Source organism: Dermacentor silvarum, chromosome 6 (assembly GCF_013339745.2).
Source record: "Dermacentor silvarum isolate Dsil-2018 chromosome 6, BIME_Dsil_1.4, whole genome shotgun sequence".
Lineage (NCBI taxonomy): Eukaryota > Metazoa > Arthropoda > Arachnida > Ixodida > Ixodidae > Dermacentor > Dermacentor silvarum.
Window position 1 is genome coordinate 35,291,523 of NC_051159.1, and position 24,834 is coordinate 35,316,356.

General features: G+C 49.6%; 1 protein-coding gene across 2 annotated transcripts in view; it reads right to left on the minus strand.

Annotated features, from left to right (window-relative positions):
- LOC119455427 (irregular chiasm C-roughest protein) overlaps positions 1-24,834 on the minus strand; it is a 355,429-nt gene that overhangs the window by 90,062 nt on the left and 240,533 nt on the right. For both annotated transcript variants that reach the window (XM_049668760.1, XM_037716833.2), the window contains one exon: positions 21,095-21,157. The gene's annotated coding sequence lies outside the window, so the exon portion shown is untranslated. The remainder of the gene's footprint in view (positions 1-21,094; positions 21,158-24,834) is intronic.

The window sequence follows — 24,834 nt, forward strand, 5'->3', positions numbered from 1 at the left end:
CTTTCTCCGACATTCACGCTGGAATGTCGTATGGACACGCACGCACACGCCACGCCGTTGCGCAAACCTCTCCGCAGTACCGGAATGTCCCGCGGAAAAGCACAGCGCGGGGACGCATTTGTCTGGATTACGGCGGCCGGCAGCTGTGAGCTACGACTTGGCTTTTCGTCTTGGCTCGTGACAGGTCTGCCGGAGCGAGGAAGGAAATGGGCGGGCTACGTAGATGCGGCTACTGTCTCGGACACCACGATCGTCGTACCGGGGCCCACGCGTATGGTTACGATGGACGCGCGCAGCACACGAGGGATTCAAAGAAAAGCGCGCGCGCGAGAATATGCTGGAAGCCTTTTTTTTTTTTTGCACAGCACCGCGCCCGTTTCGAAAGCGCACGACCGACGGGTCTCCCCTTACATTATTATACCCGGCCGTGGACAGCGCGCGAAAGGGCGCGCGCCCCTCGCTCCCTGCGCGAGCGAGTGACCCCAGCGCGCGCCGCAGCGCAGGAATTATGCAGGCCGTCGCCTCGACCGATGGATCTGTCGCCGCCGGGTAGCGTCGTACACATGCGCGAGTGCAAACCGAGTGCAGCGTCGCTGCAACGCAACGCAGGAGTAAAATTGCCCCCCCCCCCCCCCCCACTTCTATCCCGAGGGAGACGACGCGGGTCACATTTTAAAGATTCAGCGAGGAAAATTCTAATTAACAGAGAGTGAGCTGCGATGTCACCACGCCGTCGGAACCGGCTCGGCGCGCGCGGCAACGCTCGCCCTTATTCCGGCGAGGAGACTCAGCGAGTGTCCCAAGGCGCTGGCGGCAGAGTGGCACGAAACCGGAGAGCCGGCGTTGAAGGGCGGGCGAGGGGAAAACCAACCGCGCGTAGCTGGAGATAGGCGCGTGACTGCGGGCGCCAGGGATTTGCGCACCGCGCACTCCAGGGCGGCCAGGATATAGCCATTCATATTCAGAGGACGCGCGCTCGCCCGCAGAAGCATCTCGGAGCGCGCGCGAGCGCGCTTGATAAAGGCGCCAAAGCGCGCACCTCGACGCCGCCGAAGGGCAAGAGAGGAGAGCGGGCAGGTAGCAACACAGGCGGCCCCGACGCCTTCCCCGCGCGCTGCGTCCACAACGCTGCCCACCAACCTGCCTACCAACGATTCTACGCGAAACCTCGGATGCCCACCTCAAAAGCGACGCCGGTGGAGCCGGAGATTAGGGAGATGCTGCGCTGGGCCTCCAGGGGAGCAGGCGAGAGGGATAGGGGAAAGGGGGGGGGGGTTAAGAAAGGAGTAGGTCGTTGTTGCACGGGCTTGCGAGCACGTAGCTCTCGGATAGCAAGCGGCCAGTGAATGTCGCTGCTGCAGCGCGCGTTCTTCTCTCGCTGCCACCGGTGGCATGCAGTGAAGCAAAGTGGTTGCGGACCGATAAGGACCCGCTGCGGCCGGCGTCTCCCCTTCCTCGCCTAGATTAGCTCGCACGCCACGCGCCGAAAAGTTGGCTGCCCATTTCTTTCTCATTCTCCCGTATAGTATAGCGCCCCCTGCTTCGCGGCCTCCTTATCGGCATCCTATGGGTATTGGGTAAGCTGAGCATATGGCTCTTCGAAGCGTTGTTGTCCGGTTTCTAAGGAACAGAACGAGGTAAGGTACGTGGCGAGAACGGACTGCGCCTGTTGCGGATATGCCTATTTCGCCATCGAACCTGCTCCGAATAGCGGCCCTGACGGTGGGTGTTGGAAATCTTAAATTATACCACGGCGAAATTTTGTTCGCAAATTGTTTTTCTAGCTCCTACACTGTTCGATGTGATTAGCGTCCGAGTCAGAACAACATCTTGGACGAAAATGTTGCGAGATAAATCGATTACATATTTGGAAACTGCGTAGAAAAAAATGAAAACGACAGCGGTATAGATTCTAGAACAATAAAAAAAACTAAACTTGCAAGCACTGAATAAAACTAAAATAGAACAAAATCGGGTGCCGCGCTCACTAATGGTTGGCTGTGAATATAACTAGCGAGAATTAGACAAGATACTATCCACATCTCTTTGTGATATATAAGTACAAAAGTTGTGTACTGCAAATGAAATTCAGTAGGTGTTAAAATTTAAATTAAAGTACATTTGAATGAGGAGCAAAAGGAGGGGGGGGAGGCAGAGAGAGAGAGTAAAAATCCTTATTTTTCTTTGAAGAAAGCTGTCCTTCGAGAATGGAGTTAATTTCAGAAGGCGCTCACGCCGGACCACTCGTTTAGCTGCTTTTTTGTGAAAGGCCCGCAAGAAAAGCAGTATGATGTCAATGTTTAGATGATATATCACGTTCTCCCTTAGTATATCGTTATTGAGGACGTTTTCATGAAATTCAGGTTACTACTGCCTCGCGTGTTTCTCTCACATTAGTCTTGGAGAATTGATACCCAAGTACAAAGGCCGCTTAGGGGCATATTCTGCAACGGATGGGCATTCTAATTCTAGGGGCAAGAAATATGGCTTAGTAAAGGATTATCAAACACCAAAAAAATTAGGCTACCGTCCAATGTATAGCGTACCTGTAAACCGCCTCTTCGAACCCGTTATAATTGAGGTACCTTACCAAAAAAAAAAGAAAGAAAATAAGCAGATTCACGTTCACACAAAAAAAAAAGAAAGAAGGAAGGAAAAGGAAAAGTTGGGCAAGCAATAAACGGAAAGAGCTAGTTCTCCATGGGCTTTCTACGTCAGACCTGTAGCCCTTCATCATGCGCTGAAATTCATCTTGGCCGCCGTTTCTATCGAACACGGCGCCAGCGCGAAACATTCTCGGTCGTAACTCCGGGCGCGCGCGCCGTCGTTCACGCCTGAATCGCGCGGCACAGGGAACTGCTTGCCCTCGCACCGACGCCTCAAGCTCGTGGAGCAGCACCAAACAACACAACTCTCCTAACGCGGTTTCAATCACCTTGAGTTTCCAAAACCAGCCCCCCAGAAGCAAACAAGGGGGAAACACTAAACATTCATCGCCACGCGCCGCTCTGACATTCCCACAATGCAGAGCAGCCAGGCGGCGCAGCGCACCCTCGGGGGGCAGGTCGAGACAAGGCGGGCAAGGCAAGGGCAGACTGCGAAGCGCTGCTCCGAGAACCAGAAAACAAAAACGAAAAAAAAAAACAATTTAGAACGGGAGAATAAAACGGAGCACGGTATAAAAGGTGCGGCGTTCGCGCGAAACGAACTCCGAGAGCCGGGAACTCGCGGTCGGGCGCTTCGGCGGCTGCGTTAGCAGCAGAAGCAGCAGCACGCATTGACGTGTCACGACCAGGCCGTCGGCCATCGACGACCGCCCTCAAAAGAGACGCCTAGAGCAGCGCCGACGGCATGAGCGCGCCGCGGTGAAAGAGAAGGCGTAAAAAGAGGGTAGATGGGGGAGAGAGCGTAATTGTACGGTTAGCCGCGGGAAGAGGGAAATCCGTGAAACGAGCAGTAATGCAGCGTGAGACGGCGGACGACGACGCTCCACCCCCCTCCAAGAAGGACGCGACAGGACCGGGCGATGCATGCATCGGGGAACGGGACGGCGGGTCCAAACGACCGGGCCAAGCGCTGGCTCGGCCGAATCCTCAGGGGGGAAGGAAGACCTGCGGTGAGGCCATCTTGTCATTGTCCGAACTGCCGCCCAGTCCTCGACTTGGGGACTAGGTGCGAATAAAGGAGACGGGCGCCTGATGCGGTGACGGAGAGAGAGAGAGAGAGAGAGCAACAAGCCAAGGGACATCAGAACAAGGAGAGAGGAGAACAAAGGAGAAACATAATAAATAAAAAGAAAGGAATCAGCGAGACCGCACAGCGGAGGAGGAAAAAGGTAGACAGGGAGGGAAGGACCCGAGTCACTGTTACGTCCTCGGAGCTATAATGAAGAAATTGACGAATGGGCTGGAAATACCTGGGAACCGCGCTGAAACAAAGGAGAGAGACAACAGCGAGATACACAGCTCATCGTGTCTTCCTCCTTTCCTTCTTCGCCCTTTCCCACCTGCTTTCTTTTAATTTTCGTTCGCTCCGCGCAGTTATTATTATGCCGCGTATGACTGACGGCAGAACGTGACTGCGGGCGGAAGGGAGAAAGACGGGGAGGAGGGAAGGCCGGCGAGGCTTTGACACAAAGCAAGACGGCCATAACAACAGTGGTAAAACGTCCAAGAAACAGCTCACGGCGCGAGGAAAGAGAGAACGGGACAGGCGAATGGCGTCACGATAATGATAACTATAACAACATCAGCCGGCGAAATAAGCAAGCGCTCTAGAGGGAAAGAGAGAGCGTTTGGTGGTGTGCGCGGAGAAAGAGGAAGTGGTCTGTGTCTCTGTATGTGACGGTGGAGGAGGGATAGAGATGGTGGGGAGGGGGCGGGGGCAGGCGGTCGCAGCGTCCTCCGTGCCTCTGCAGCGAACGGAGTTTGAATGCGAACGAGCCTTGTTTTCTGACGATTCGAGGTGGGGGGGGGGGCAGAGGTCGAACCGGGGCCGCGGCGGAATAAAGCGACTGCGCTCGCGGAGCCGAGAAACAAAGTACGAACACTAAAGATGGCGATGCCGACGACGACGCGGGGAAAATGTTATTGCGATGACGGGTAACGGCGTGAGCAAGGTGAAAGGGGGACGAAGAGGGGGGAGGAGAGGGGGAATGCGGCCCATTTAATTAGCGGGCTTGTCCGTCCTTCGGCAACGCTTCCTGCCGCTGTCATGTTTGTTTCATTTCTTTTATCTCGTTATCTTTTTTTTAGCTGTATTTTTTTACTCCAGGTTCTTACTCGGGCGACTCTCAAAGCTTGAAATGCAGATAAACCGAAAGTACTAATGCGTGAGAACAAACAATTAAGTTGCGCACACAAAGCCATGGCGGGGTCGCTTCGTGTTTCCAGAAAACAGGCGAGTAAGCTCGTTGGAAAAGTTTTATAAGCTTAAGTGATAAAAACAAGAAAAGAAAGGACGCCGGGGAATTCGTTACATTCAAGTTAACTTGCTCGTTCGAAAGCTGCAAAAAAAAAAAATTAAAAAATATGCGTCTTCCGGCCGCTATGCATAGCGCTGTGATACGCTTTGTCAGCACTCTTTAACGCAACTGATATAAAGTGATATGCAGCCGAAACAGTAAACGGTCGCGTTGCAAGCTGGAACATATTTTCTTTCATTCGACGCAGGCCTGGAGAGATTTGTTTAACCTGCAAAACGCCGTCGCTGCTTTGGTGTGATGTGTTTGCGAGGAGACCCCATTGAGAGTAATGAATGGCTCTCTAAAGCTAGCCTAAAAGGGGTCCTTTGCAAGGTATAGCTTTACGGCAACCAACGCTTTGTTCCTCTTTACAGCGTACTGCACTGGATAATTGTGCACGCGCGGGCCACTGAACTACCGTGTCATTTATCGCTTTGAACACGCCGATGCAAATGCCAAAAGGCATTCTGAGTGCTCAACCGAAATCGTATACAGCGATCGCTTTTGCAGCGACTTACACGCAGTGGTGCCGTCACCGATAATTTTCTTTATTCTGCAGGGTATTAACAAAATGAATAGGAAGACTAACAAGCTAATTATTTTAAAACCTAACTAAAATATAAATTCCGGCTGGTTGGTCTTGCATAAATATGCATAGGTTACAGCGCACTATCGACAAGGGACGACCGCAGAAACGAGACAAACAGGGCGATGACCGAGACAAACGGGGCGCTGACCCTCAGCGCCCTGTTTGTCTCGTTTCTGCGGGCGTCCCTTGTCTATAATGCGCCGTGACTTATCCACATTTAAAAACCTAAGATTCATCTGAACAACATCATACCAAGGTTCTATGTGTGAAGAGATATATCTGAGCTAGCCTTGTCCATATCGCAATATGTTTTGCGATAAACTCCCAAATCAGAACGTAGTTCCAAGTATATTGCAAGCGGTACTAGTGACCGTTCTAAGTCTTAAAACAAACAAACTGCAGTGGCAGGAGAAAAAGAAAATAAATAGAAAAAGATAAATATCTGACGTAACGAAGTCTAATTATTAGCAGGAAAGTCATGAAAAAGGAAGTATGAAAAAAAAAGTAACAATCCGGACATGCCTTGTTTACCCACAACGAGTTTCCACGTCCTTCTCGCCGGAAACAAACATTTTACGCTCCAAATGTGCTGTTCTTGTCATCGCTGTAACACTCGTTCGAAGGCAACGTCGGCCCAATAAGATGCAAATGGCGAGCGGCGTCACAGATTCGAAAACACGGGAAGAAGGAGGTACAAAGAGGACCTCTGCTGCCGCGTGCTATCGTGGCGTATGCAAAGGTCGTTCTAGCTCTTGGCCGCATCGGAATCACCGAGGTTACGTTGAACCGTATATACGGCATTCGCAAGAGTGAAAAATAGGGCCGAGTAAACAGCGAAGCAGGCGCTGCAACAAAGAGTTGCGTGTTGTGGGTGAAGGGGCAGATCTATATGTACGGCCGGAAAGAATAGTGCACGTTGCAAATTAGAGTGGAGGTGAACAGATTTACCCACAACGCACACGCACGCACGCGCGGACACACACACGTGTGTGTCCGTGCGTGTGCATATATATATATATATATATATATATATATATATATATATACACACCTCATGATGTGAGTCAGTAATTTGTTCGGAAGACATTGAATAAGCTGGCAACTATTGTGTCGCCGCCTTCTGCACAAGCGATAAATTCATGTTATCATCCGACGATCAAAGGATGATAACATGATGTGATATGAAGAAAACATACCGGCAATAGAGTGCATTCAGTTCACATTATTAAGTAATCAAGAAAAAAAATGACAGCCACAAAACGGTACATTTCGCACTTAAATCGAAGTCAATCAATCAACCCAATCGCAAACCACTAAATAAACAATACAACCACAGAAGAACGTTAACAAATAAATACGTAATTTTCAGTAAAGAAGGTTATTAAAGCTTCCAGAGCGGATCGCTGTAATGACGCGTTATATCCCATTACCTAAGAAGCATTCTTTATGCCAATACCTGTACGCTACCTGCAGCTATGCTACCTGTACGCTACCTTTATGCTACCTGTACCCGCCACTTCTAACCTGATAGTATAAGAGTCTGTGTATGTTGCGGTGTGTCAGCTGCTATATGACGTTCTGTTGATGAGCTCGAGGACGTGGGTTCGGTTCCTGCAGGCCGCGACGTACGGCAACATTCCCATGGAAGAGGGAAGCAAGAACGCTCCTGTGCCGAGCATTGGGTGCACGTTAAAGAGCGCCACAGCTGGTCAAAATTAGTGCACTGCCCTCAACTACTATGGCGTCTTTCACAAGCCCCGTGCCTCTCTGAGAACGTCGCCCATCAATCAATCTACGCCTGGTTCGCCACACAATTATGAATATGTGTTTTGACTGATGAAGCAAGATCTTCAAGAATGCATATAATAAACGTTTTGTTTCTTTCTTTTCTTTCTTTCTTCTTTTCTACGTGTACTTCGTGCTTGGAACTGTAGCCTATAACGCTAGAGTGTTTATTAGACAGGTTGCAACTGTCAGACCCGCGTTTTTCTTTTTGCTTTTTTTTTCGCTGAATTCCAAAAGTGAATGGTTTACCGAGACACATACCCTGTCAGGTCATTGCCGTATTGTGTTCCCTTAAACCCTTCTCCTCTTTCAATCCCCTTTCCCCTTCCCCAGTGCAGGGTAGTCTACCGCCGCTGGCGCAGCCTGGTTAACCTCCCTGCATTTCCCTTAAGACTTCTCTCCCTCCCTCCCGATGTTGCGTAAAACTGCTATTGATTGTATAGTTGAATCGTAGCCTGCATAAGTGCAATCTTCTCACGATGCCGCCAAAGATAGCAGTGAAAACTCAAATATCTCGAATACACCTAAAGTAAATAAAAAAGATATTTTTAATGCTATTAAATGCGCGACTAATATCGCAAAGCTAGTTATAGGTGACCCGGACCCAGGGGCTAAAATAAATTCGCGAGATGCACATATTGCGAGAAATAGAAGACAACGTTTCCTAAATGCAGCGAGCGCGTCAAAAGAGAGCAATATTAACTGGCGAAAAAAAATTTGCCAACCTCCATTTGAAATGGAGGCCTCGAACGTGACCTCGCTGCAAATCACCTCCGCGCAACGATCCGTAAAAGCCGATGACGATCAGGGAGCAGTATTCAATGATCCGTGGGTCGCGTCGAGGCGCCTCACACGGGTGAATCGTGCCCAGGTGATTAGGCCGGGCTCTTACGACCTCCGTTGTCATTCATTACGATAATGAGCAGGAACTATCGCCAGAACCGACGCAGGAAAGGAAGGGTTAAAAGATATACGCTTAAAAAATACGGGAAAAGACGGGGGGGTATAAGGTTGAAAGACACCGCATCGAAATAGAACGAATACGCGGACACGGCAAACCGGAAATTGCGTTCCCAACGCTACAGCTTTGACGAGACATACGTGCATTTTTTTTAACGATATACTATCGATATACACGTGTGCCTGAATTTGGGGCTTGGCGCGCGCAGTTACGACAGACAAGTGTGCCGTCTGGAGCCACCCTGATGCATACCGTGCGCGTACTTCGTTAATTTCCAGGTACTCCATGGCACGAGGCAGTGGTACCAAGAACACGAAGCATATCAGAGCAGTCGTTCGCTCTCCCGTAAAGTAGGACTATTATAGCAAGTAGCGCGAACGGAACACATAAATCTAATAATAATAATAATAATAATAATAATAATAATAATAATAATAATAATAATAATAATAATAATAATAATAATAATAATAATAGGTACGTTTGCGAGTCATGTTTTAAATATCTATCACAGCAGTTTAGGGCAATATCTCTTGCCCGACCGCTTTCCCCAATCGGTAGTTTCCAGCTTTTCTTGCGAAGAACTAAAGTAGCTGTGGATTCCTTATAAAATTGAGATATTCCAGCCTGCTTCCTCAACCTTTTATATATTTCGCAGAGAGAGAGAGAGAGCGAGAGAAAACAAGCAGAGGAAAGTCACAGAGGTCGACCAGGGAATCTTCCCGTTTGCGGACCTGCATGATGTGGCATTCGTCCTGCAGTAGGCGTAACACTTACGACAACGACGATGATGATGATGATGAAGGTACTTTCAATTTTTTGCGATAGCAATTATATGGACACTTCTACCGGATTTCTGCCGTCGGCGTCGCCGTCGCCGTGAGGTTCCGTATAGATAAAATCTTCGCCGCGCGGCGTATGCCCGAGCGGAAGCGTGCAGGGACGCGCGCTATCACGGAGAGCGAACGCACTCAATCGCCCACGCGCAAGCAAGGAAGCGGGAAGCCAGCGCCGGAGGGAGTGGGGGGGGGGGGGGCGCACTTCTACTCTGCCAACAACCGCGCTCGTCGCTCGCCCGCACCGTCTCTTATCTCCACACGGCTCTGACCTTTGTATGCGCTGTGCATTCGCCGCTCAGTTTCCGTTGAAGCGATAGACCGCACGTACCTTCGCCCGCTGCGGCGTATGCGCTTGCTGCCAGCGTTTTGACAGTCGTCGTCTGCAGTCATTCAGTGTGATCTATTCATGTTTGTTTGTGCGCGCTCACACCACACTTGTTCATTCAGTTAGTAATTGTCGGGACACATTTTCCAACCCACGCTACACATGCAATGCTGTCCGGATCGGTAGTGCAGCGCTACAGGTGTGTCCCTTCGCACGCGCTGCCCACGGTGAAGCGCTTCTCATCAACACCACCGTTTCACACGCGCCTTCTCGTGGTCATCGAGTCTCTCTTCATGTCGGTCTACTTACGCCGCAGCACACCTGCTTACTTAATCAGCTCATGTTTACTACAATTCATATTGCTACCAAAGCCGCTCAGCCTTACTTCGTATGACATTGCTGTGTTGCTATCGCATTCATTGCTTCGCCCTTAGAGCGAAACTGTGACATTTTTTGTGCAATTGAGAATTTAAAAAAAAGGGAAAACGTGGGAGGAGACAGGAAAAACGTCCGGCCAGTTTTCGTTCGTCTGTTCCGTTTCCACTACCCGCCATGATGACACATATGGCTCCGTTTTCTCACCTTAGCAGCACCGCAGCTATACTATATGCAAATAGACGCGTGCTCCATCTCACTCTCGAGACAAAGTGGAAGCCGTTAAACCCTCGGCGATTGTTCCACCCTTTTGACAACGCAACGACCGTCAAAGTGACACGGATCTGTCACGACGCCTTTTTTCTATGCCGGATGAGCGAGTGTGACGACGAGCTTCTGCATTTGCGAAATCACGCTCGCGCGAATCGAGGATTTGTTCGTCAAAAAAAAAAAGGAGGATAAAACGCAGTAACAAAACTAGTGGGATACAGTTGACGGCGCGCAATATTCTTCAGACAGGGTGCCACGACTGGCGTTACGAGAAAGGAAGGCCGGTTAGCTTGGAAACGAGCGCAGCTAACATACACGAACGTGGCGTCACGCCGAACGTTTTTAGGGCGCCGCGCGCACTTTAGATGCGACAGTGGAGCGTGAAGGGAAGTGTTTGTAGAACTGCCCTGACTTGTGCTTCATGGCAGTTTTTTTTTTATTTCGAAATGTCCCGAAGAGAGTGAGAAGTAAAAAACGAAAACCTGATTTTTTTTCTTCCATTTCTACGGGAACGCGGTACCGCCGCAAAACGTTCCGCTTATGCAAATTCTCCAGAACGTGTTGTTTCTTCGAGGAGGCCGGCAGTAGGCCAAAGTATAGCGAGCCCAGCTTTAAACGTTTCACCGGCGCGAGCACCCGAACGAACGCCACCCACGTAAACGCATGTAGTAAGTGGTTCGTGAGGAAAGGGAAAGGTTGACGCTATCTTCTGCAGCCCTTGAGCGAGCACGGCTCAGCGCCGAACGCATGAGAGGCAGAGAGAGAGAGAGAAAGGGAGGGAGAGAAGGTTGCACAGAAGCTTTCGTGAGTGGATCTGGCAGCGTAACGCTCGCTTTGCCGAGCATCGTCGAGCGCTCGAATGCCGGCGCTCACGAAATCCTTGCATCACAGATCACAAACGCCTTCTATATCGGCGTCGTAGTCGTCGTCTTCGGGAGGCTTTGTTGAGTGCGCGCGATGAAAAAGGAGGGAAAAAAAAACTAGATCGATAAATGTATACGGTGCGCCGGGCTGCGAAGAAAGCAGCTCGAAGAAAAGTGCTCGCTCTTTCCCTGTCCGGCCCTCCGTAGCACTTCGGAGTCAGGAAACAAAGCCGGCTGGTCTATTGAGAGGCACGCTTTCTTGTCGCCGGAAACTCGCAAGGCTCTTCACTTCTCTCCTCGTTCTCGCCCAAAGTGGGGTTCGAGTGGGCGTCGAGGGTAATTCGCCTTAATGCTTTGATGCGAGCGGCGCGCGCATCTTAACGTTTCTAAAGGTTGGCCTTTCATGAGTTTCCTCGTGGAATTGCTTTGTTCTGCATTAATGCGCCGTTCGCACCGCCCCGTTTTGACAGGAAGCGTGTTGCTGAACGCGAAGCGTCTTCGAGTTACACTTACTTTTTGAGGGTGCAAGTTTTTCTCGCCATCTGGTGAAATCATCACCTTCTCTGTCTCCCTTCATTTTTGTAGCCCGCATATACCGCTACACTGCCCAGCGAAGTTTGGAATTAGCGGGTAACATTACCTCAAGTAGCGAAAAAAAAAAAGAAAAATAACTGCTGTCGCGCGCGTTCCTGCGCGTGCGTGCATGCGTGCGTGCGCGCGCATGTGTGTGTGTCAGAGAAAGAGAGAAGGAATGAGCGGCACAATCAATGCGCGAGAAATCACCGACTATGCAGAAACATCCGCGCAAACATACACTAAAAAGAATGGCAAAGAGAAAACTAAAGAGAAGACGTAACGGCGCCCAGCATCCTGGCAGTAACATTCAAAATGGCCCAGTGACTTTCGCAGTAGTCCGGTCATTAAATACCACTGCTCGCGAAAACTTCAACCCGGTGCTTCGGCTCGCGGATCACTTGCGAGAGCGTCCAAAGTAGCAGCAATATGCTGTGTAAGCATCACGAAACAGGTCGTACAACATGTCACCCGAGGAGCCCAACAACCTATATAAATCTCCTACCTTCCACACAATATTGCCTGGTGTGAAAAATGCGACCGCAATGCTATAGCTGCGCGCCACCAACCCCACCAGCAGCGCAGCCCAACATACGGCAACAAACAAGAGGTCGCCGGCAACTCGCACCCACTGCCTTCTGACGTTCTGTTCCGAGGATATAGGCCTCGTTCAAAACTCGAAGCACGCAACGGCGGAAGTATTGTTTCAATCGCAACCGGGAACGCGCCGTACCGCAAGGTTCGAATGACGAAATAACGCAGATGGATCACGGCGGCCGTGATCGACAGCTCCCTCACGCGAGCACATGCACCCTTTAGCGCGAAGGATCTAAACGGCAAAAGACGCTGCGTGCGATGGACACAGAGCGCTACTGGCTCCCGTATACCGTATCCATTCGTGTAAGACCCCCCTCCCTCCCCTCTTATTTGAAAAGTAAAAATTTGTGTAAGAAAAGTTAAACGGAACATTGAGTTTATAACGCATGGCGTACGATATTAGTTGATACCGTCGCTAAAAGTTTTAACGTTGATGTACTATCTAACATGGACGCACCGAGGACGACTGTCTTCGAGAGCGTCCTCCCAGGAGTGTCCTCTTGTCGCTATGTGTCGCTAGAGTGACGTAGAGTGAAGGAAAACTTGATCAGGTGTGCTGAATCTCGAACAAACGTGTGTTAAATGCACAGCCAGTCTCCTCATCATTCTGTACATAATTCACGGCTGGTGTATTAGCAGGTAGTAATTATATTCCCGACGCCTGTGACAGCTGCACCCTGGCAATATCTAAAAAAGGAGAAAAAACGAAAGAAAGTATGCGGGTCTTAGACGAGTAAACGCGGCACACGGCACCAGTCTGCTACACATCCCCCCCCCCCTCCCCCCACTACTGCCAACACAGCCATACAGCAATGCTGGTGCTGGCCCCAGTGAAAAATGCCTCTCGTTTCCTCCTTTGGGAGAAGCAGAATCGGCACACGGTTATGTGTGCGTATACGGCCTGGGGCCAACCGCCGCGTCGCTTCCACGAGCACACCTCTCCTCCCAGCGCGTTTGTTATGCTCGGCCACGGCGTCCCATCGATCCCCGGTTTGTGAGCGGCGAACCCCCTGTTCTTCCTGCTGCGGCGCAAGCCGCGGGGTTGGGGAGTCCATTTTCTTTGTTTTGTTTCGTTTTGTTTTATTGTGCGGAGGCGACGCGCGAGCAGCGAGCGCGTCGCGACGCTCCCGTCATTAGCATCGCGTGAGAAACGCCGCCCGCTGCCGGGTGTGTATACCTGCGAAAAAAACACGCGTGCGTGCGTGCGCGCGCAGGCGCGCGCAATCGCGCTGGCGCGACCAAATGACAGGCAGCGCCGTGGAAGCGAAGCGCCGTTGGTTGCTCGCTTCCCTCATCCAGTTCGGTCACACCGTTGCAGCCGAGACAACGGTTCCGCCCCCCTGCGGCATCGACACCGGCAAACTACCGGTTCTCTATCGTGTCGGCGCGGACGAAACAACAACAACAAAAAAAGCATAGACGAACCAGAAAATACGGGAAAGCGAGATAGAAAACTCGGCGCCGGTGTGATGGGTACTCACGTGCAAGAGTACGGAGTGAAGTGTGCCGTGCGCTCATCGAGAGCAAACCTCGGGAACGCGCGAGCTCGGCGAGCACGTCGTGAGAACGGTGCGACCAGCCGAGTGCGGTTTACTTTCGTCGGTGAGAAGGGCGGAGGCGAGACACGCCAGAATAGCGGAAGGATGGGTGCCAACCAGAGTAGTGGTCGTCGCGCTGCGCCGTGTAAAGGAGACAAAGAGGTCAGAAATAATACGCGAGGACAGAGAGAGAGAGAGATCTTTGGAGACCTCATATAACGGTAAACAGCGAAGGGAGCACCTTTGAAATGAGGCAGGAAGTGCACCGGGTCTCTATAAACAACAAAACCATAGGCTATCTATCTATCTATCTATCTATCTATCTATCTATCTATCTATCTATCTATCTATCTATCTATCTATCTATCTATCTATCTATCTATCTATCTATCTATCTATCTATCTATCTATCTATCTATCTATCTATCTATCTATCTATCTATCTATCTGATACAGCGAAAGATAATCTTTTCCGACGAATAGAGCAACGAAAACGGCCAAAAAGGATGCGACAGCCGGTAAAAGGTGTCCAAAATGAATGCTTCCCCGTAAGGTTGCGGTGGCAGGCAGGTTGGCTTACGAAGGGTGCGCGTGTGTATGTATACGTGTAGCGTACGAACACGTGACACGTGTCGTACACAGTGCGCACAGGAAGCGCACGAATGACTACGTCACGTGTGCCCTTTGGTGAGCATCGCATGCCGCGAGTATTCGCATCTGTTACCCGTTGCTTCGCGCAGGCGCGCGGCCTGATTAACTATAACGAACAAACAAAAACCACTCAAACCTCGAGAAAGGTACAACAGAGCTAGGGAACCCCCGAAGAGAGTTGCGGCGAGAAGAGAAAAGAGAGGGAGAAAGGAGATAACTTCCTTCTCGGTGACCCCTGTACTAAACGATGCTGTCAGCGAGCAAGTGGTCAGCGCGCCGTTTCCCACAGTTCCGGCTGCGCGGCCCCGCGTCCTTGCCACAGGAGGGTAAGTAAGTGTCCACGGGTCGGCCAATCAGCAACTAAGCGACAGTAGCCCGGAGGCCACGACTGTCCCTTCCCATAAACTCGAGCTATTCAAACGCTCGCAACACAGGTTCGCGCAGAGAGAGGAAGAGAGAGACAGAGCGCGCGCTCGTGTGTTTTACCGCCCAGCAAACTGACACCCCCGGCCCGGAAAACAAGGTTAACTCTAGACAAGCCTATCTTGGCGGGAGTTTAGGTCTCTTCGTGCTCGCTCGTGGCAGAGACCGAGAAGGAGGTAGAACAGAGGAGACAGGCGAGAGGAGGGAGGGGATTGCCGTTGGTGTTGGGGAGGCATTCGAGCGCCTCGGCGTCCTCAAATTGAGTCAGCATTTCCTCCCCCGACCTCCTCCTTCTACCCGTATCCGAGTGGCGCCCTTTCGCCCCGAAGCAAATCTCGTTTGCCATGAGAAGCCCGGTAGTGAAGAATTTCCCCTCCTCGTAGGGCGCTTTTTACACCTTCTATCTTTACTCGACGCCAGAGGTCAGCAGATGCTCGCCGGTTCGCGCCAGAGAATGCGAAAGCTGACAGCCCCAAACACGGCTTTAGGGAAAACGAATGAAAGAAAGAAAGAAAAAAAAGGTTAGGCTGTTTATGAAGGATGCGAGGAGCGGTCGGCTGGGAAATCTCTCGAGAGAATCTGCGCTTGTCGTGGGGCTTTTGCGCTGCTTTCCGAGAGGCGACAGACCAACGCCGGACGCTGAACGAAGCAAAGGCTGCGTGGTTTTCAAATTTAGGCCGGCCTGCTATAGGAGTTTCGGAGGGCGGGTGAGAGTGGATGGATCCGAGTCACTTTACGTTTGAGGTACTGCCGTTTTCTGACGTCGCAATTTTTATTGCCTGAAAATGAGGTAGTATTATGGTCCCTTTAGCCGTCGTGGGTATTTTTCTGTGCTCTAGGGATAGTGAAACTAACCACGAGTTTAAGGGAAAAACAACAGAGAGTAGTTGTTTCAGGTTTCAATGCTCAAAATTAGAATACACTGTCAGACACTCTTTGTAAAAAAAAAAAAAAAAAAAATGCGGAGTTGGAAAGCTGTAGTGCGTAATGAAGACAGCACGGTAATTAGGAAGCGCCCCGTCACAGATTCTAATTATGAATGCTCATTATGAAAATACGAATAGAAAAATTAACTATGCACTATTTAATAAAAAATGGGAACTTTGAGTGCTATGCTTTCCTATAGATAAAACGACCTTTCGGCGAGACGATTATACACGGCTGTTAGTCGCGGCATGCTAATTCACGACGATGTTGCAACTTCTCAAGCCAAAGGGGGGCCAGCCAAGATTAAAACAGATATTGCTGATGAACACAATATTACTGCTGGCACTAATCTCGCTAATAAATATCCCACTCAGCTTACGAAATAAGAACTAACTTGAATGGAACGTTTCGCAAGGCTCCATTCGAACTCGCTTATCGTGTGCTTGTACCGAAAATACACCGCACGTGAATACACCGCATTGTACAATAGGTGCCTATAACATTAAAAACATTCCACCTGCAGCCTAATACAACACTGTGCGACTAAATTGCCGAATATTAATCATGTAATAATATGTTCTGAAGTGTTACAGTAAGACGACATTTCAAGTATTAAAAAAAATTCAAAAAACACGTTAAGGTCACTTTCTCAAAAGCACGCGCAGTGTCGAGTGCAACACGTACTTGAATAAAAAAAAAGAAAAGATTATAAACGAAACGTGAAACTTGCGATCCCGAAAGGACGAGCATATAATTAGCATATAATTAATTCTTCCTCCTCAGGTCACGCGTGGGCGGCTTCTGTCGGCTGCTCAACTTCAACAAGTTAATTTTTTTTAGTTCCCAACCCCGAGGCTGCCACTTCGCCTCGATCCCCGCTTTAATGAGACTATACTATACACAACTCTGTTTCGCAAGCTTTAAAGCCCCCAGACACTTTCGCAATCTGCGGAAACAGGGACCAAACTATGCGCGACACGCAAATTTTTACGAAAGGGCAGCGCCCCAACTTGTAGGGCTGGGAGGCACGCGCTATACTAGCGACGCTGAAAGGAGGGAGGTGGACGGCCGGGAAGGCTGAATATCGCTCTGGAAACACCGCGAGAGGCTGCCAGCGAGAGCAGCGGGGGTCGTCTCACAGTCACGAACCGCACGGAAGGAGAACGGTGTATCCCAAGAAGGATCACGTTTATCTTGATGCGAAGCAGGGAGGCCTCTCGGGCAGCAAACACGGGGCGGCAACACCGAGAATGTTTCCAGGAGGCCGACGGACGCAGGGACCGACGCAAGCTCGCGAGGAAAAAAAAAATGTTTTCGAAGAAGAAGGAAGAGGCAGAGAGCGACGGCGTGTGCGCCCATCGGCCAATATCGCCTCGCCATCGGCCCAAAGTATGGGCCTTCCAAAATTAGGCCGCCGGCGACCGGGGTTGGCAAGCAAGGGTGACACGCGTACGTCGCCTCCCGAGCAGTGCGACGCTCATCCATGCTGTGTCGGTCCGCCGGAGCACGTACTCGTAAATTTTTTTTCGAGCGCTTCGATGCAGAGAGCGAGAGTGCAGGGGAGAGGATAAAGGGGAAGTCAGCGTCGGGGGGAGAGGGGGGGGGTGCCTGACGAATGGTGTCCGGTCGAGCGTGACGGCCATTTTGGCTCCTGGCTGCAGCCGTGGCGCGTGTAACAGTCTTGCGCGGCAGCGTGGCCTGCGCTCGTCATGTTACACACAGTGGACACGCGTAACGAAACACGATGTCGGCGCCGCTTTCTCGCGTGAGGCTCGCACTAAACACGTCGAGGCGCACACGCGCAATGTGTCGCTACTGATAGATACTAAAGAGGAGGTCAACGGCAAACGAATACGCTCGCCGTTTAATTAGCATTATAGATGCTAATTATACATTGTATTATGCTTACATGCATTATACATGCTTCCCGTTTGCCCGCAGGTTGCTGTTCTTGCGTTGCGGCTACCGCATGCTTCGTCATTGAAAAGAAGGAAGGTTGTGAAACTACGAATTCCAACAATAGAAATTCAGGAGATCGCGGACTCCTAGGTCCGTTTGTTTTGCCATGACCTTGGGAGAGTAAAAGTTACAATAGCTCATATTGGCGTGCTTAGAGGAAATGTTACTGAGCCTTCTGAAGAAATGAAGAAGCAAAACAGAAGCTCTCAGAAGATGTAGTTTCCAAACTCGCTCCGAGTCAAGAAACGAGCGCCCGTCCAACAAACTTGTAAACAAGCTATTTTCGTAGCGACAAAGCCCTTTTTCACACCAGAAAATAAACTACCCGTGGCTACCGGCATCGATTGCGAAAGAAAGGTCAGTTTCGTCCAAGTTCAGTTGAACTATGGGTGTTGGGAATGTCACGAAAGAAACTTCAAAAGGATGCAAGTGCGTGCGCGTATAGAGAAACACGGGCCACTCTCGATATGTCGTTACGGCCGCGGAAAGCGGGCGAACAAACACATGAGACAAAGAAAACGCAGCGAGGCGGCGCCTATACACTTTCGTGAGCCGCTTGCACTTTCCGTCGCCCTTTGGAGGTAGAAGGCGCACCCCCCCCATCCACTCAAGCCTACACAACCGTGTCTCTCGGCGGGAGCAGCGGCGCTCGTTGGCTCTTTGTTGACATTTGCTCGAGGAGAGCGTGCGCGGCGCGCGTGGATTATTTCTGGCAACAATCTTGCCTTGCAAGGCAAGGCCCTCGCTTCTTCTCGGAGCAAGCCATCCAAAGGGCAGCGGCCGCCTCGACAGCTGCACAGCCGGCACCGTAACGGTTTCCTACATATACTATACTGTCTTTACGCGAGCTACAACTGATCATTCGCAAATACATTATGCACATGCGCGAGAAATGTAATTTCTAACCAAAGGTGCTTATCCGGACGTTCCGCCATTGGCTAAGAAACGGAATGAGTCATCGTAGATTGGCGCTAACGCATTTTTTTTTCTTTTTACCTTGAGACAGCATAAGCGACTAAGCAGTAGTGAAGAGCGCGTGCTATAGGCCACATTATAGCTACCTCGTGAAACGCAAGTGACTCAACCCAACTCAGCTGGCCGAGAAGCTGTCAAATGTCACCGATGGCGAAAGCGGGGATATGCCTTGTTTTCCTACCAGATATTGTAGTTCGGCCCCTGCACAGTAGAGGGCGCGCCTAATTATGGGAGTCGTCCATTGTGGTGGTTCACACCAGTGCAATAATTATAGGTGACGTATGAAAATTTTGCCTAAACTTCGTCATTTCTGGCTTCGAGCGGCTTTTTACCCCTTTTTGCAGATGGACCTTGTCAAACGTAATATTGGGTCATGAACGCAAACGATGCACAATGGGCAAGCCGTTTGCGCAGGTTCTTCGCGCGTTCTGAAAAAAAAAAAATGAACGATTGCCTGGATATTGGTGGTGTCTTATATAACGGGGCGTCCGTCACGTGTTTCCAGTTCTGCAATTGCTTCCGGCGCATACAATCGGCAAGAAGCATCGCCTTCGAGATAAGTTCTGTTACTCCGTTTGCACTGCTTTACCATAAAAATTGTATGACAATACAACTGTGACATTTGCGGCGCGTAAACATGAACAGTACATGAGATATGACATTACACGTTGCATAGCATGAAAGCAAAATAAAACTGTACGCATCGCCGTTAGTAGTGAAGCATTTAACTAACCTCTTTACTAAAGCTCCGCCTCACATAATAGATTCCAACGCGTGCTTTGAATACGCATGTTTTTTCTTCTTGCAAATCACTAGCCTGTGTTTTCACGCGCGGAGTGCAGGGGACAATAACAGGATGTATAGACGGTAATTAAGATGCAAATGATTTTGGTTTTGGGGGTGAATTAGCCTTCGCAGTAAACATCATTTACTTACAGACACACTAAACTCGTGCGTTCATGTTGTTACCCGGTAGAAGACCTACCTTAGCGGCCTTTTCAGTATCGCTTCCCGTCAGAATACCCGGAAGAGGGAACGTGGAAATGGATGGCATGTTTTGATTCCACACACTGCTTGCACGGTTGCTGGGTTTAATGCTTGTCAATACGAGACATACACGCCGCACACAGGCGCCAACAAACGTTTGCACGCGTTGTAAGCGGAAGTGGCGGCGTGATGGAAGATAAATATGGAGACACCATCGCTCGCCGGCAAAGTTCCGTGTGTACACAACACGGACCCACAAAATCAAACATTTCGCGACTCATGAACCGGCTGCACGTTTGATTTGGAAGTATAACGACTCGTCCGCGAACGTTGTCATCAAGGATGAATTTGCCGCGACATTAACGCTGTCGGACGACTCACGCGCTCTGGAACATCCTTTTGATATCGTTGCATTATTTATTTTCCTTTTTTACACAGTATTACTATACGCTATGTTCGCAGTGATGTTCCCTTAAGTGCCGTGCTGGTTTTCATGCGGTCTTTTTGACCTCTTTGCCTCTTCCCCTCCCCCGCTCTCTTTCTCTCTTGGAACTTCGTCTTTCGCCACTTCATTTCATTTTTCATTTTTTTTTGTCATCAGGTGTGTTTCAGGTGTTCATAAACAATAACTAATCAATCAATCGATGAATACCACTGCTGATAATGATGATAATCACAGGAAGATATATTCTTCTGTTACCAGGCTGCAACGTAAAAAAGCTTTCTCAAATATGCATTGCTGCTAAGGGTTATCTTTTTCTTTAAAAACAGTAGTACTAAGCAGAAGAAAGGCCACAAAGAAAGGAGAAAAAAAAAACAACTAGTCAAATACATCACACAAAATATGTAGCGCGTATAAAGTGTACCTAATTTCATCCCGCTGCTCGATTACTATTTCGAGCGCAGCGTATACCGCACAAGTAGCTGACACGGCGGCCAGGTGTGATGGATTTTTTCCAAACCGGTGATTAAGCAACTCCTGACTGTCGGTAGGAACAAGCGACACAGTGGCGTCTAATCAATACCACGTGATGTCGTCCCACTTTCCATGTATTTTCACATATAGCGTGAAACACGCCACAGGATCATTTCCTCCGCTTCACGGAACGGTTCCAAATTTCATCGTGATGACGAAATACGCGGAAGCGCGCTTCTATAGAAAACACGCGGCACTGCGGAAAATAAGAAAATAACCTTTTTTTTTTCCTTCTTTCTTTTTTTCGCCGTGGGTGGCAACTATTTCTTCACCAACGGCGTAACGCTAATGATCGCTAAGTGGCTCGCGAGCATTGGAAAGGCGTGTTCAATGCGTGCAGCCAGAGCGCACGTCATCTTCGAGTCGGAGTGCGGTACAACCAGGTTTAATCTCATCAGCACCACGCGTGCGATTCGAAACTTATGAAACGCTCAAGCTAGTGCGCGTCTTAACTGGTAACCGGCTGAAAATGAAAGCGAGCCTTTTGTGTGATGAAACGAAGTAACTGTCTTGCTTACCAAGTATCGTGCGTAGCTAGCAGATTGCCACTTCATAAAAACACGATGGCCTGGGCTGGATTCCTGGAAAACAAAAGAAAAAAAAAAGAACACACGTAAGGATTAATTACTTGATGCGTTTTACAGTTCCAAAACAACGCACGCGCTATCTATGGGAATAGGTCATAAATAAGGGAAGCTGCTCCGGTACAATTTTTACCATCTCCCGGGGAGTCTTAGATGGGACGCTAAGAAGCAACACTACATTACCGTGTCCTAATATGGCATTTCTAATCACTGTTTTCTTTAGTATCACACGGTAAAAGGTGGATTGCGAGAAAAGAGAACGAATTTGTTTTAGCCAAATTTTTTTTTCGCGCCGAAATCCCATTGCCCAGCGCTGATGCGTGATTATGACATCACGAAATTCAAAGACCTTTTTTTAGTATTTACGCATCTGCGGCACTGTGAAGATTCAGGAAATTCGCAAAGTTCAGTGTTTAGCTCTTTCATAATTGAGCGGCAGTCAATCCTAGCCAATAAATAATTATCAACGTCCGAGTAGACATCGTCAAAATCAATGAGGTCACCGTGTGCTAGTACGGGAACTTCCGAGGCGGTGCCATCATCCGTTTTTCGTTCTTGCGTATGTTTACGTGTCACGAAGCCTGCCACGGTAAAATATTTCTTAGCTTGGTATTGCAGAAGGGTAATTTACGGATACGGCTCTACTAATGTTTCTCTTTAGTGAGACTCGCGCACTCAAAATACGGCATTCGGTACATTTGTGTTTTTGCATTCTGCCCCCAACGGAATGTGGCTGCCTCGTCGACCACTCTGATGCTAAGCACTAGCACAACACCGCAAAGACCGAGCTACATATGATTAGTTATAATTTATCTCTCGTAAGAATAAGTATAACTGTGTTATAGTAATACAATAACGTTCCACGAGTAATCCTATTCTATGTGCGATGGGCGTGGAGTGAATTCAGTGCCAACGGATAACGTCACTAACTGACTAATGGAGGCTGAAGTACCATTTGTAACGAGCCTAATGTCGGAGCAAGGATTTGCAAAATGATTTTGTAGTTCAAATATTGGGCGTCAGGTTTCGAAGCGTCAATACATGTTTTTCAACTGAGGTTTAAAGGGCACCTGGTACGCTCGTATAACGGCGGGAAAAAGGGTGATAAACGGCGATCAGCAGATTGTTGAAGCGCACGTAAGAGAAGAGCGTGATGAAACATATATATATATATATATATATATATAGACAGAAAATACGAAATGAAAGGTATAGGGTTAACCCGAGTAACTGTTCAGGTGGCTACACTGCTCTGACGGAAGGCCGGGCAAGGGTTGAAAAGTTGAGGAGAAAAGGAAAGACAGGAAACAATTAAATAAAATCTCTGCGCACAATCACAACGAAGGCGCTTGACAATGACCCCAGTGTCGCCCTGAATATACTACAGTTGCAAATATGTCGGCCATCAACCCATTCGAACCGCATTAAACTTCCATATAGACTTGGAAATTGTTGAGGCCCTGTTTTGGCGACATGAGCGTTTACAACGCGTTTTTATTGGCGGTAGGCGCCGAGTGATTTCCTCACGAGCACCTTTGGTGACGCACAAAGACCTCGTCGTCTGGCGGAAGTGTCCTCCGCCTTTCTCTCTTTCCCGTCTCGACGCGTCGTTGCACGCTAGACTTTGCAGTCTGTCGCGGCGAGCGCCCAAAATAGGTCCACTGGTTCTGAATCACGGCGCCTTTTTGTCGTGCGTGCCAGTCCGAACTGTCTGGCGGAACTGTAGCCAGCTGACTGTCGCCGAGCACGCTGAACTGTAGACACTCAATGCGAACACTTGTGCGCGACATCTATTATCTCCTTGAGCACAAATGATGGGCACTATAGGCGGAGACAAGGAAACAAACGCTTCACAGAAAACAAATCCATGATCGTGACGTCACAGACACTGTCGCCTCAGCTAGCTGTTCGGCCCTCAAGTAATCTCAGTTGTTTACATGAATGACATAAATGCTAGCATTCGAGACGATTCCTATACTTTATAAACAAGGTCTGGTAACAGTCAAGCGCCTGGCTGTCATCACACTAGCACACACCAGACAAGGGCGCCAAAGCGCTTTGCAGTCTTGGTCTGACGTGTCTGAGCGAGATAATGAGTTTTTCTTGATTGGACTCGGCGCAAATACAAGATCACCGGTATTGTCCTGTAAAGCCGTCTGTGATAAAAGAAGAGAGAATAAAAATAAGGGGGGGGGGGGGGGGGAGTACAGCTGCGGTCAGGGACCTACTTTAGAGTATGGCAAGCATGTAGCTTTGCGTTCTCGACGGCACAATGTACGACGGAGCTCTGTAACTCCCGCATGTAATGCGTGTGTTCTGCCACAAGGCCACCGTTGTTTATATACACTGCGTATACACTTCAGGGACAGCGCAGGTAGCGATTCGCTGTGACATAAGCGGATAGTGCATAAACTGCAGTGGTAAGACGACGTCCCCTCATGCACTTGTGCGGCTGTCCATAAGACAAAGCGTGCCACTATACGAGTTCGGAGAAAGAAGAACGTGCGACAGCCGTAAGCATTATACGAGTTGTGGTTCTTGGTCGTTTGTCCACTAGATTTCGTTTTTGGTCACATGGAATTGCATACGAAGCTTGCGGCCACGCAAAACTCCCTAGCATTAATTAAGCAATATATATTGTTACGTAAAACGGCACAAGGCGGGACTATTTACACTGTATTTACAGTATAAGAGAGACACAGTAGCCAAGATGGTGGACAGCCACCAGCACCAGAGAGAACCGTCTTCTTCGTCGTCTGCCCCAGGATGAATGTCTCTCGCGTAGCATTAACCCCGGCGGTGCAAGCGCCGTCTCGGCGCACTTCACACATTGTCGTTAGGAGGAACGCGGTAGGCTTTCAGTCTGCTAACGTGAACTATGTCACTGGGGTCTCTCGCGTAGCAATATATATATATATATATATATATATATATATATATATATATATCCTTTTCTACTCCGACGAACCTGCAGCCTAACCTGCGTCGCCTTTTGTCAGTTTTTTTTCTCACAATATTAGGTTTTTGAGCTCCTGCCTATGCTTCGACTTAGGCCCAGTACGCGCTGCGGGCCTTTCCCATGAAGTCACTGCTTCTCCCCTCCACTTATTCCGCTAAGTTATCATTCGCTCTGACTTCCACGTCACCCGACGGATGAATTAGAGGGCACTTAATTACCGCGCCCGCTCTCCCGAAGCGCCACGGGGTTTCGGCATTCCGTGCTCATATACGCGCCGTTCCTTTTGTCTCCTCGACCATGCTCAGTTTACAGTCGTCCTCCCCCGGACCGTGATTATTAACGTGCCAGCGCTGAGCCCGTGTGGCGCGCATTCTTCCCGAACGTGACACACACCTCCTCTCTTTCTTCGCTTCTCTTTCCATTTCGTGTTGGCGTTCGTCCTCCCTTCAGCGCTGCGCTTTCCCGGGGCCGCCGCCGACGCTGCTGCTGCTTCTATGGCGCCAACGCATTCTTCCAGCGAAATGAATGGCCGCGTTGCGCCCGCCGCGTCGTCGACGTCGCTGGGCAACTAACTCGCTCGCGAATCGAGTAAATTAACGCAATTCCCTTACCGGCAACGAAGAAGCGTCAACAAGAGCCCCCCGCGCGCCACTAACGAAGTACACGGCGCGGCTAATGATGGCATTTTCGGACAACGCGCTCGCCCGCGCCGGTG